The sequence below is a fragment of the Labrus bergylta genome, chromosome 1 (assembly GCF_963930695.1).
Source record: "Labrus bergylta chromosome 1, fLabBer1.1, whole genome shotgun sequence".
NCBI classification, from domain to species: domain Eukaryota; kingdom Metazoa; phylum Chordata; class Actinopteri; order Labriformes; family Labridae; genus Labrus; species Labrus bergylta.
Genome location: NC_089195.1, coordinates 34,036,577 through 34,050,317, shown reverse-complemented (window position 1 = coordinate 34,050,317; position 13,741 = coordinate 34,036,577). Strand labels below are relative to the sequence as shown.

The window sequence follows — 13,741 nt, the reverse complement described above, 5'->3', positions numbered from 1 at the left end:
TGTTGTTTTCAGGGTGAGCTGCAGGCAGAAACAGTCTTCACCTATACCACCTTTACCTGGACTTCTTCTTGAGAAGCCTCTAGTGAAAAACCAACAGACTGTGTCGTCCCTAAACCACCACCTGACGCCCAGCCTCCACCATCGGACTGTGTCGTCGCCTAAACAACCACCATCCTCATTCATGCACGGCCTGCTCCGACCTCCACCTCAGAGGCAAGGAAGTGTGGACAACAAGAACATGAGGAATACAAAGGAGACATCCTTCCTACATATTATCCCACATGCTCTTTTTGTAAATTGTCTCCAGATAACACTTTTTATGAAATGGTGCTTTACAAATAATGATTGATTGATTGATATATCCGTATAAAGTCGGGTTGGGGGTGATGATTCACAACAAAAGGAAAATATATTCAGGAAACTTAAACACGAGTAAGTGAGCGTGGATGATGAGGTGAATATCCTGCAGCCAGTGAGCAACAGGTGCACCACTGTGCACATAACAAAACTGCTTCAGACGCTTCTCTGCTCGCCAGTTTCCTAGTTCCTAGTGAGTGAACACATGCAGTCACACGAAGTATAAAAAGACAAAATAAAAGTGTCATGATAGGTCCACACTTTGTTGCTTCATCTGCCATCCTGGATGTCCGCTGATTGTTTTTCAGTCGTGTCTTCGCCTCCTGAGAGGCCACTCCACATTGAGATTTTCCTGAAATAATTTTAGGAGTGCATCTGTGTGAACAGCTTGTTCAGAACTGATTTTATCCTCAAACTTGATTATTAACCGCTCTACTCAAAGACCAAACAGCACTCTTTGACCCTGGCACGCTATGTGTTTATGTAAATACATTTCTCAATCTCAGACAACAGGAAAACATGCTCTGTGAATGGAAACAGCACGCTAAAATAAGACTCCGAGCTCTAATCTGCTCTTAAAATGATGTCGACAGCTTGCACCAGGACAGAAACAACCAATAAACATCAAGTCAGTGAAGGATGATGGAGCCTGTCAGAGTCTGTGAGACAAAGAGATTGGATTATTGACTTTTGGCTGAGTGTCAAACCTGCTGTGGAGTACAAATACTTCGCATCTATGAAGAATCTGTCACCCGAGTCAGGTCATAGGTTATCAGATGGTTAAAAAAACCCAAGGCACTTGAGCCTGTCTTTTGGTATGCAACATGTTTAGTTACTCAATGAAAGGTGATTCATCAGCTTCAAACGTTTCCTCTGCAGCACCTGAGTTGTGTTCTGGTTCAGGGTCAGTTGTGTTTTCGGCCCTACAGAGGTGCTTTACTTCTTTGACCCCGTGTCCACCTGGCGGTTTTTCCAGACAGAAAAGCGCTGACTCAGGAGAAATTGCATAAATTACTGTGTGCTGAGAATAAAAGGTGCACATCCATTCTGTCTCTATGACAACAGCCTCTGTATGACCTACACTGCTCTGATTAAATTGTTTATTCTCTCGATTAGACACTGAGCAAAGAGGTTGTGGGTAAAAGACACAGTCTGTGGTCGGCAAAACTAAAGTGAATATCACACATTTGGAAAAGAGTGTTGGTGACACCAACAGCGCCTTTCTGAAAAGCGCTGCACATAAAGGGTGGAGCTCTCGGAAAAAAAAGACATGATGGATAGTTATGTTGTCGCAGTAGATTCTCAATTGGGGCTTTTACTTTTTCTGCCAGGTCTACCTGCATTCTGAAATTGCAGCTTTTGATTGTTGTCCGTTTTTCATGATTAGCTTAATATTTTTCTAATATCTCAGTTTGCTCGTGGAATATGGCAATCTTCTGATGTCAGACTTGATCATGTCTGTGATTGGTCATATACCACCAACACTGCTTCATTCATTTGAGAATGTACAGAAAGTCTGGGTTCATTTATTGAGTTGATCACCTGCTTCATGTGACCGCTCAGCGAGATCTACGGTAATTTGTCAGGGTTAGTGACGCCCAGGTAACCGAGGGTATGGTCAAGTGGCTTCACAGGACAGGCGTCTGGTCAACAGATCCCATCTTCACAATTTTATGGAAAAGACTAAACAGACGGGCCCTGACTCAGAGACAGTTGGTACCCATCTCCACTAATAACTGTAGATAGACCCTTCACTTCCTGTGTCATGTCTGTGTGTGTTCAGAGACAGAGCCGTCTACAAAGGCTGCTTGCATCATGAAGATGAATGGCACCCTGCACACCTCGTTTCCTTTCTGTACATGAAGGAGCTCATTAACCCTCAAGGATCTTTCTGACTGACTAGTCGCTCTACTCCTGTCCCAAGAACAAACTGTGAGCGACAAGCCCTTCATCCCCGTATAGTTTAATCCTTTAGAAAAACATTTACACTAAAAAATGTTTGTCCATTTTTTATCAAATTGCTCTCAGTAAAGTTTCTCCCTCATGAATCCCTGCGCAACTAAGCAGAAATCTAGGACACATGTGAGCTGATACCAGCCAAACATCAGGAATAAACTGTTGGCTAAAGCCCCGCCCCCAGAGACCAGACCCAAATCAAAATAAACTAGCAGTAAGGATAAAATGTTCATGCTGAATAATGTTTATTTTTCTTCATTTGTGGTTTGACAAAGCATGTCATTTCAAAGTCCGTAGGATTTCACAAATATGTGCAGCCTTTCTTTTCTAGACCGACCAATGAGCTTCAGGGCCTGTGTCCATTAGTGCTGTTTTTGTGCTGGCAGCGCTGGCGTCCTCAGTTTCAGAGCACTTCTCACAGGCGCTTATAGTTGCTAGGTTACGGAAGTAAACATCCACTTCCTTTGGTAGTGTCAGTGAGATGTGTTTGAGATCGCACTGTGTGCTTCATATTTGCTTTAATTCAGGGAAATATCACCAAGAAAACATGAAAATAATGTAAAAGATTTCAGTCCTAGTATCAGCAGCAGCTCTACGCCTGGAAAATGTTTCCTCAGGTGGAATAAAAACTTGAGCATGATCGATTGATCCACCAGCTGATAATATCAGCCGATATTAGCATATTAAGAAACTATTGGTATCGGCTCATTTTAGCAGATATATGCGGCGATATTACCAGATTTATTCCCCATACAAACAGACTTTAATTTGAGTTTCATCATATAGCAGTTCTCTTCCACCAGCACAGGGCGCTATATGGATTACAACAAGCATCATCACTCTCCAGAGTGTCGAGCGGTGATACACATACATGAACAATTACTTTCCAGTCGAGTGAGCATCTTGTTTTTGTTATAAATCTTTTCCACAAGTGTTTGATAACTGAGGGATCAACGCAATAAATGTGTACATCTATACTTATCACTTAAGATTAAACATAGATCAAAGAAAGATTTATCGATATCTCATTTTTTCTCTCCCTAATATTAATATCGGCCCCATAAATCCTGTATTGGTCAGGCACAAATAAAACACTTTGTTTTAAAGACTAATTATAAAATGTTTGTCTGCTCCATGAAGAGAAATCAGTCAATACTGTTACCTGACTGAACAAGAGGGGGAGAAAATAATCAAGTGCAAGGGGTCAAGGTGTTAAGCAGACAGCTTATTCCAATCAATTCCATACGGGTTGCTAACAATGCGCTAAGTGACTGTAAGCTACTCAATAAGGCCATTAGGAGCAGGTGGTTAAGTGTGGCTACAAGTTAAGTGGACTAAGCCTGTTAGCCGTTAAGGGAGTGGCAGTCACAAAGGGGTGGACTAGCAAGATATTGGCAGCGTTAACTGCTCTGAAAAGCTGCAGGGAAATGGGTTACAATCTGTTCCAGAGCTGGCAGTGTTTTTTTTAAAAAAAAGAGGACCGACCGGGGCCGTGCTGCCAACCAGGACAGGCCGAGAGCGGGGAGAGTGAAGCCAGGAGGGCGGCAGCATCAAACCAAGTGAAGGAGTGTGTGTATGAAATCGACACTGGACAAAAACAACGGCGACGACCACCATGAGGATCTTGAGTGTTTGGCTGCATAATTGAGTATAACATTAGTGTACCATGAGGGGGAGGGGGTGCAGACAAGCCTTATTGTCTGCACTGCGTACCATGTAACCTCCTCAGGCACGGTGCCGGGAGTGGGGTTTGAGTGGATTAACTTGTGCAACGGGACGGATGAGCAGCTGGTGTGGACAACTTCACCCAAAAAGAACCCAGGGTATGGAAGGGGTAAAGGGTGAATGAGTGCATCTCTTCCACACAGTAGAAATAGTTATCACATGTTTGCATTTCAACGTTTTTATGAAGCACTGCAAGTCTACCCTGGTTTAACCTTCACCGTCAATGTTCAACAATTAATTATCCCGTACAAACAACTCTGCTAAAAACAGTCAAATATAATGCAACCTGTTTAATCTAGTAGAAATGGTGCACTTTAAATGCAAGAAATGGATGGAAAATAAAATAAATGAAAGTTGAAGCCATGGCTATTAAAAGGATTGAGAAGAGGCATACTTCAGTATAAAACTCATTCCAGTTTCCTGCCAGACCTTTGCCCCACATTATCTACTCTCTTTTATTTTTGTATTTCCTGTTTCTTACACTGTGACTATTAAAAGTAAACAAAAGGGGCTCTAATAGACGAGTGTGCAGGCATGCAGAAAACTGAAACACTACCTCATGATGGTATTTTTCCATTAATTACTTCAACATGAAAAACCAAACCATCAATTTAAGTAATTGTATCCACGATGGTTGGTTGTAGGGATGGCCAGAGCTGACATCAGTTTAACTGTGATAAAAGCATCTTCTCTCCTGTGCTCCAGCCAACTGGCTTTGGACGGGGCAGACAGAGAGTCAATACCATGATGGAGGGCCCGAGGGCCAGATCAGTTACTGGGCCTGTGACGGAGCAGGGTGAGCTGAGGCCAGATGGACAGTGATCCAGCACATGGCATGCCTGCCTCTCTGACAGCTAGCCAAACCCACAGCCACACCCCTGAATGTTTTGAAACACACACCAGGGCTGTCACTATTACCTGAAACTTGAATGAGGGAGGGCATAAATATTTGGACTAGTGAAACAAAACAGGACTGGTTCTTCTTACTGGATGATCGTCGTAGATTGCCAACAAAATTCTCAACCAAGATCGACATTCTATATAATACTTTTTTCTCTTAATACCTGCAAATGTAGCAGCACTTTACATTTCCAGATTTTGTACCACCATTAAGATGCTCGATATAGCTAAATGTTTCTTTGAGATGGGATTCAAAGTGAACTAACAAACAGACTACAAAAGTGCTGAATTCCTTTTTCAATAATTACAGTGCACTGAGCCCAGCTTCACAGTCCCAGACAGACTGAGAGCCTAAAAAATGCAGCGCCAGCGTCCACCACTCAATCCTAATGGGCAGGAGAGTGCCAGGATGCAAACCACAGTGACGAGCGTTACAGCACCACACCGTCCCTCGTCCCACAGCTGAACAACCAAAGAGCAACACGGAGACGCACTGGATGATGAAATATGGTTTAACCCTGAATGTCAGCCTCAACAGATGCTGTAAAGCAGGCCGGATTTGGGATTAAATTTCCACAGGGGTGTTGGCTTGAGACAGACACTGGTTGCAGGCTGTAAAAAAAAGCAGCTGACATCCAAGCAGATGCAAATTCTCCACACTGGACAGGGGTTTCACTTTCCACTCAGCTGCCCTGGTTTTTTAGTGACTTCTGAGACATGGGGACAGGCGCAAAATGGCCAGTGTTACTTGTGGTATAAAAATACGGCTCTAGATGAGCAAAAACTGAAAGGATTAATCCAGGATCAGCCAATGGGAAATTGATCTGCAACTATTTTGATAAGAGTTAAAGCTAAAAAAGCCACACAGTGAAAGATAACAGGTTCATAAATATGAGGACCGACATTCAACGACTGATTGCCACATCAATTGATATAGAATTTAAAGCAATTGCACGCTCGCATACTATGTCAAAGATATGTTTTTATTAGGATTGTGCACGATTTGTCGACCTTATGATCTAACGTTGTTGTCTTCACTAGTCGGCAACAGAATTACTAGTGGGTTAAATGGACTATTACATCAGTTCAGTTGATGGAAGGTGTCTCAAAGGAGATTCTGAGTGGTTTTCTAGAGTTGGGGGGCGCTCTTGTGATCTCAGTCATTTGGTGCCAGTTGGTCATAAAACTCAAACTGAGCTGTTTGAAGGCGGTCTTCTTCTTGTCTTGTTGTTACGATAAATTCAAGCATGTTAAATATTATCGCAAACTGCAAACTACTAAACATGGCGGGGAGGTGAAGGAACGTGCGGTTCCTCCTGGACTCTGGAAATGAAGGAGAAACTGGTGGAGTTAGGGGAGAGAACAAGTATACCTCTTTGATGTGTCCTCCACTTTGTTCAACGCCAAGACTGGAGAAGGAAAAAGGTGAACATAAATGTCTGCTGCCCTTGAAGTCGTGCTCGGTGAGTGTGCTATAGCTACAGCAATACTCATCCCAGGTTCTAACAGAGAGTAGGAATTCAATCATTATTTGATGGGTTTCAATGGCCGCAGCAATTTCTTTACAACTTTTTTCATTCTCCACTCTATCCTGGTCCAAAGGGGGGGTGGGGGGCATCAAAAAGGTGTTATTGCTCTCTCCACAACTCAATCAGTTTCTCATCTTTCTGCTCAAAAATAGTTGCATCTTAAATTTCCACCAGATGCATGATGGGAAATAACTTCAAAAGGAAGTTGTAGTCTTGCAGTCAGTGAGCCTACAAGATCCCCGGTCTTTGCAAAATCTCTGCAAGTTGCTGACACATTGTCTTTAGATGTGAGAGTATGTCAGACGTTAGTCATTTTAAAGTTGTTTTTTTTTTTTTTTTAAGTCTTCTAGTGTATGGAAGATTAACACTGCGAGTTATTGGGAAGTACATCCTGTTCTCAAACTGTTGGAGCGTGAAGGGGGACATATTTGACCCCAACACAAATAACAACATAACCTCACAGCTGTTCACCGACCACACAAAGCTCAACAGCAACACAAATCATCTGCCTCGAAATATAAAAAAATCTACTGCTATCACACCATTTAACAGGGTGAAGCCGCCTCGAAAGGCAGTAGAAAACTAGTTTGGGTTCACATGCCTGTCATCTTAGATAAAAAAACAAACAGCTCTTGGCGGGCTGGTAGAGGTTACTGAAATCTGACACAGTCCTCAAGTGATTGAGCCAAAAGTATTCCGGGTATTGAAGGTATTTCAGTGAGGAACAGAACAGGTTTTCACTCAGTGACACAGCAGATGGCTTGATTTGGTTCCCACTGTTTGGCAAACATCACACGACTTTAAAAGTTGCAAAGTAAACCCTCTGCATTTCTCTCAAAAACATCAAGCCTGACATTAAGAACAACTGCAGACAGCCCATTAGACACGACTATTAAATTAAAAGGTAATTCAAGTTCACTCCGAGACTTTGAGTACATTGAACTTGAACTCATTGGAACTCCTTGAAAACAAATCCAAGGGGAATACAACTTTGTAAACAAGCACAAATGTCCTCATTTAACATGAAACCAGAACTAGGAGATGCAGGGAAAATGTTCAGAGTATTTTTAAGCCTCTTTGCATAGTGCTGGCTGTTTCCTTTTCTTCGTCCACCTGTCCAATCCCTCGGGCCTTCTCAGGGCTGAAGAATACCCTCAATGAACAGAGATGACTATTTCGAGCGCCTCTTATGGTGTGCTTTTTGCTTTTAGGAAGAGGAAAGGGAAACAGAGGTGTGGACAGTGGAAGTGGTTGAGCAGTATATAAACACAGGCTGCGTCCCAGTTGAGAGGCTGGAACAGGAAGTGCCTATCCCTGGGAATGACAAACAAGAGAGTGAAAGCAAAACTAACAGGTGAGTAACTGAACGTTGGTGTCAGTTAAGGGTCCTTGAGCAATACTTTTGTGTTATGATTTTAGCCGTTTCCCTGCATGAACTCCTGAAAATGCATTTTACGGACAGTTCCCCTGAAATCATAGCGAGTTGCATAAAGTTTTCCCCGAGGGACAGAAGGGGGAGGAAGGAGACTAAGGAAGCAGGACACGGCGCCGAAAAACAAGATGGTTGAAAAATCGACACTATAATGACATTTTTTTTTTTTAACTTTGAATCAGTACTGTGTGTTGCCGAAAAGAGTATGAAGCTCCTGTATGACATGCAGACCGCAGAGGTCGCCAGACAAAAAGTTATGTCACCCCCCTTCCCTGGGGCCCGGAAATACAAATTTGATCATTTCTACGTTCAGTTTTTTTTTTTAATTCTGAAAAGGTATTCTTTTTTTTTAAAGTAGTCAGAGTTGTTATTTATTTCCCAACTTCCATTAGTTAAATGATCAAAGCCTTCTGGACTGTGTGTTACTGGCAGCAACAATGAAACCTTTGCAATACTAGAATTTAAGTAAATTAGGGAAAAAAACATTACTTGTTTTCATTCCACAGCGAATGATTGAAGTATTTGGTTATTTATTGTTTTAAATTACTGGAGATTGCAGACATACTCCTGCACACTGTCTACATCGCACAAATACATTGTGAACATATTGGTTACCGAATAGTTGGGACTGTATTATTTAGACAGTGTTACTCTGTTTAGCTCTCTGCAGCTTTTGGGTTAAAAATGACAGAATTTGCAAACCCATGGGGATTACAAGCATTATGGCAGCACATATCTGACATGTGAATCAGACAGTATCTGTGATCCAGCAATGAGCTCCTGGAGCGTAGCCAGAAAAACAGGATGTGGGAGAGAAGAGGACCATGTGCGTGTGTCATTCACACTTGGTTTCACACCCAGGCGACGACAAACTCACACCCCACTGGCAGCAGTGTGGCAGGAGGGTCTTCAAGGGGGCGACACCCTTCCCCGGTGAGTGTCTGCATGTCAAATGCCTCCTCGAAGAGTGTCACGGCTCCCCACGCCCCAAGCCCTGCCCCGGCACACCCACACACCACACATCCCAAAACACACCGATTATGTAATGTGGACTCCGAGCCAAAACAGCATCCCTCTATCACAGAGATCTGCGGACGATGCTGTCTGATGGTCTGCCTGCACTCCTCCTTTTTTCTGATGTCAATCTGCCAAGTCAACAATGAGATCACTACATGGGCACGGATGCAAATGGGAAAACAGATTACTTCTTATACGGAAGAAAGAACTGAAAATGCACTGGGTGTGTAGGCAAGACACCAGAGGTACTTCAACATTAATATACCAGTGGTGTTTACAACCTACATTCATTTACAGATATATTGCAAAGAAAGGAGGATGCATCTAGTGATTTTAAACCCAATTGTCTAAACATTACCCAACTGTTTCCAGGCTCCTGACAAGGTCCTACCTAGGTGGTCCTATGAGTCCACGTTTAAGCAACTGTCTTGAAGGCTTCTGAGTGATTTCTTCATGTGGAGCTTTAATAACACCATTTGTCTCTTTGACAAACAAACAAACAAACAAACACCGAGTTCCCCCTCAGGTTTTTAGCAAAAGGCCCGGTTTAGCCTCAGAACAATAGCCCGCTGAGGGAGAAACACATGCAGCCAGTCAATAAATGTAGACCTGGTACTACTTAAAGACAGCGTGTCAGGTGAGTCATGAACCGCCATTCACTCAAATAAAACGACCACACGGAGACTTTTAAAAAAAAAACAAAAAACCACACACGTTGAAAAGCAGCAACGTTACCGTTACCGTGCCATGCTAGCGTTTACGTTACGGTTACACATCCATACTCACACTGCAAAGAGGGCGTCTTGGCTTCAAAACAAGTAATGTTTGGTTCATTTAGAAGACACGCCGACATAATTCCTGCGAGAAACACCATTTTAAGAGGTGATTTTCAGTTTAAATAACACAAAGAAACAAGCGGGTTAAAAAGCGTTACTTAGCGACCAGCCGTTAAAAAGCGTTACTTAGCGACCAGCCGTTGGAAACCGTTGGAACGTTGTGATTTTAAATGTTACCTTTGATCCGCCGCGTCTCGTCCTGAGGAGAATCACAAACACTCCCCTCTCTGTCTGGTCCAGCGCCGAGGTTAAAAACGCATTAAATATGTCGACAGAGCCGTAAATTTAACCAGAGTCGACTAACAATGGAGCTGCGAGCGTCCCCTCTCCGTGTCCTTTTTCTCCACGTTTGAGCAGCAGCGGCGGTGGCAGGCAGGCTGCTTCGCTTCATGAAGGATGTACCCGGGCGGGGAGAGGAGGGAGGAGGAGAGGAGGAGGAGGGAGGAGGAGGAGGAGGGAGGAGGGGGGGCGTCCAGAGGCAGATTGAAAGGGCGAAGCGTGGTGGCCATAAAAAAAAAAAACATGCAGATTATAATCCCGCGAACGGACCAATCAAACGCGAGAGACTGGTGGTTATGCAAAACAGGAGTGACGTCAAATTCGAACCAAGCGCGAGGTCTGAATTGAGGCACGGGGTGGGGGGGATGTGGGGTTCACAAACTGTGGTCCGAGGACTCCTTTAGGGCAGGAGGACACTTTACTCATTGGAGAACATTAATTAACACAGTTTTTATTTTATGTTTTTGAAAGTAAGTGACCCCGCCCATAAATATTAGGCTTTTATTCCATACTTTAAGATAGTCCTTTTATTTGTAAAGGGACAATGTTTAATATAAAATCAATCTATCAATTTTTATTTGTATAGCGTCAACTCATAACAAGTGTTATCTCGAGACACTTTACAAAAAGCAGGTAAAACACCTTACTCTTTGTCTGTTAACATTACGAAAAAGCAGGTAAAAAGACTTTACTCATTGTTATGTTACAAAAAGCAGGTAAAAGACCTTACTCATTGTTATGTTACAAAAAGCAGGTAAAAGACCTTACTCATTGTTGTGTTACAAAAAGCAGGTAAAAGACCTTACTCATTGTTGTGTTACAAAAAGCAGGTAAAAGACCTTACTCATTGTTGTGTTACAAAAAGCAGGTAAAAGACCTTACTCATTGTTGTGTTACAAAAAGCAGGTAAAAGACCTTACTCATTGTTATGTTACAAAAAGCAGGTGAAAGACCTTACTCATTGTTGTGTTACAAAAAGCAGGTAAAAGACCTTACTCATTGTTGTGTTACAAAAAGCAGGTAAAAGACCTTACTCATTGTTGTGTTACAAAAAGCAGGTAAAAGACCTTACTCATTGTTGTGTTACAAAAAGCAGGTAAAAGACCTTACTCATTGTTGTGTTACAAAAAGCAGGTGAAAGACCTTACTCATTGTTGTGTTACAAAAAGCAGGTAAAAGACCTTACTTATTGTTATGTTACAAAAAGCAGGTGAAAGACCTTACTTATTGTTATGTTACAAAAAGCAGGTGAAAGACCTTACTTATTGTTATGTTACAAAGATCCGGCCTATCCATCATGAGCACTTTAGCAAAGCAGCAAAAGTTACAGTGGTAAGAAAAAACTGTCTTATTAAAAGGCAGAACTCTTCGGCCGGATCCCCGGCTCATGATGAAACAGCCTTCACAGGTCTAGACTGTGCCTTTCAGATGACTGGATAACAATAGACCGTGTAGTCTCCAGGTTCTTATGATCCTTCAGCTAAGTTGTAATGAACAAAAAAAGATCTCATTGGGTCAATGAGCCATCCATTATCTATACCGCTTTACCTGTTTGGGGCTGGAGCCAATTAGCTGTCATTGGGCGAGAGGCGGGCAACCAGACACACTCAAACTCACACCTACGGGCAATTCCAAAATATCCCTTTTTGTATTTTCTCTGGATTGATTGATGCTGCGTTCAGGTGCTGCTCGGGTGGTCCAAGTTTCCGAGTTGGGAAGTCATTCTTTCGACTTCAGTGGGATTTTAGTTTGGAAAGTCTGAATGTTGTAACAAAAGCACAAAACAGCGTTGATGCTACGAAGAAGATGTGTGAAATGTCTCTGTTAAAAGTGATATTTGAGCTAAAACTTGATGTGCAAAACATGAATTCATAAAAAATATTATGCCTATTATGTGATGACGAGTCTGATGTCAAGTCGGGAAGTCGGGAAGTCGGGCACCTCATTCTTTTACGAGTTTCCAAATTGTTGTTCCGACTTGAGCAGGTGTTCATGTGCATTTTACAACTCGGAAACTCGTTTTTCCAACGCGTCCTACACCGCATAAATGCACCTTGAGCATAACTTGTTTCATTCTGTTCTTAACTTAAATTGTAGTCTTTTTCTTGCCTTGGCTTTTTACTATATTTCAGTGTTTTTTTCTCCATGTAAACCACTTTAATACTTTGTTAAACTTCATACCTCGTCAAACTTTAGAGACACCATTAGCATGATAAAAACAACAGTTCGGTTGTTTCACTTGTAAATAAGAAGCATTGGATTTCTCAGGCTGGCGTCTGTGTTTCTGCTGTAGCATTGTCACTTGATGCACGTGGCATAAAAGTCAGAGGAGCAAAAAAACAATCTCTCCAAAGTCATGTAGAGGTTTTTTTTTTATTGGCGCTGGAAGCCTGGAAAGTTCAAACACAGCTCTGACCCTCTGATAAACCTCTTTACGCTTCTCTTCCAGAGAGTGCTCTGTGCTTAAATGAAATCTGAGATGTGGATTTGCATGAGTAATATTCCTCCTCCTTACATTCACACACCACAAATGGTTTCCATCTTCTTCTTCTTCTTTTGTGTTGGTGTGTAGCTGGGACTACGACTGAATAAAACTAGGCCGAAATAAAAGTTTCCCTAAAAGTTACATTGGGGATTTTCTTGACTTATAGATGAGCACTGTGTGTCCACTCCTCTTTGGTACAAGTCCCACAATGGCTGTGAGCTGAAAGCTGCAGCTGCAGGAACCACAATGGAAATCAATGAAAAGGGAGAAGACATACAAAGAGTGCTGTAGCTCACACAGAGGGAGAAGGAGTGACTGGGTAGAGACGTGTGGCATTATCTGTTGTTTTCTTTAATAAAGCTCAAAGACGAGGACAGAAAGGGAGAGAGAGAGGGAGGCATTTAAGAGAGAATTGAGCGAGGAGAAATCTGAAACTCTGTGAGTGAAGGAAGGAATGAAGGCTTACTAGAAATCCTTAACCACGACCTCCTCAACTCACCCGGTTTCAGTGAACGGAGAGAGCATGAGTCATCATGTCTCAGCTCTGCCTCTCTCTCTCTCTCTCTCTCTCTCTCTCTCTCTCTCTCTCTGCAGGACTCTGGCAGCTGTTTCATCAGCAGCATGTCAGTCTTTCCTATCAGCAAGAGAGCGGACAAACCAACTCTCTCTAAAGTTTCAGGATTTAACTCTAACTCCGGCTTTGTGAGACAATTGAATGTCAGTTTTTGCATAAATAATGTTTTTGTTAATGCAAATGCGAATCAGGATGCTGGAACCACAGAAAGTTTGACAGCCATCTTCTTCCTTTTTTAAACTGAACTAATGGTTTCTGTCTCTCTATAAAAGCTGCTAAATCCTCTTGTTTCCTGCCCAATCATTCCAGATTGCTTCATAATGCTGTTACGTGCAGGCTTCTGGTGGAAATCCTTAACATCGTTAGGATGGACTGAAAATCTCCGATGCTTTCAAGCACAGACTCTGCTTCTTGAAAATCCATTTATTTGGTTTGGTCTGCAGGTCGGCCATCCGCACCTGATAGAGAAAACAACTGCACAAATATGAGATGTTTTCCCACGTGCACTCCGGACAGTTTCAAGAAATTTCCTAGAAATTTTCAGGACATTCTGCCCCTGAAATTTGCAAAGTTGTTATTTACAAGTTCCTCACAGTGTGAAGAGTTCCCGGTCAGAAAGGAGGTGGGGTGTCTCAGGAGGTGAGTCATGGC

General features: G+C 42.5%; 1 protein-coding gene across 1 annotated transcript in view; it reads right to left on the bottom strand.

Moving 5' to 3' along the window:
• The window catches only part of prr36a (proline rich 36a), a 39,327-nt gene extending 29,170 nt beyond the window's left edge, over positions 1-10,157 (bottom strand). Inside the window, exon 1 of the mRNA XM_065959742.1 lies at positions 9,930-10,157. The gene's annotated coding sequence lies outside the window, so the exon portion shown is untranslated. The remainder of the gene's footprint in view (positions 1-9,929) is intronic.
• Positions 10,158-13,741: the final 3,584 nt, after the last annotated feature.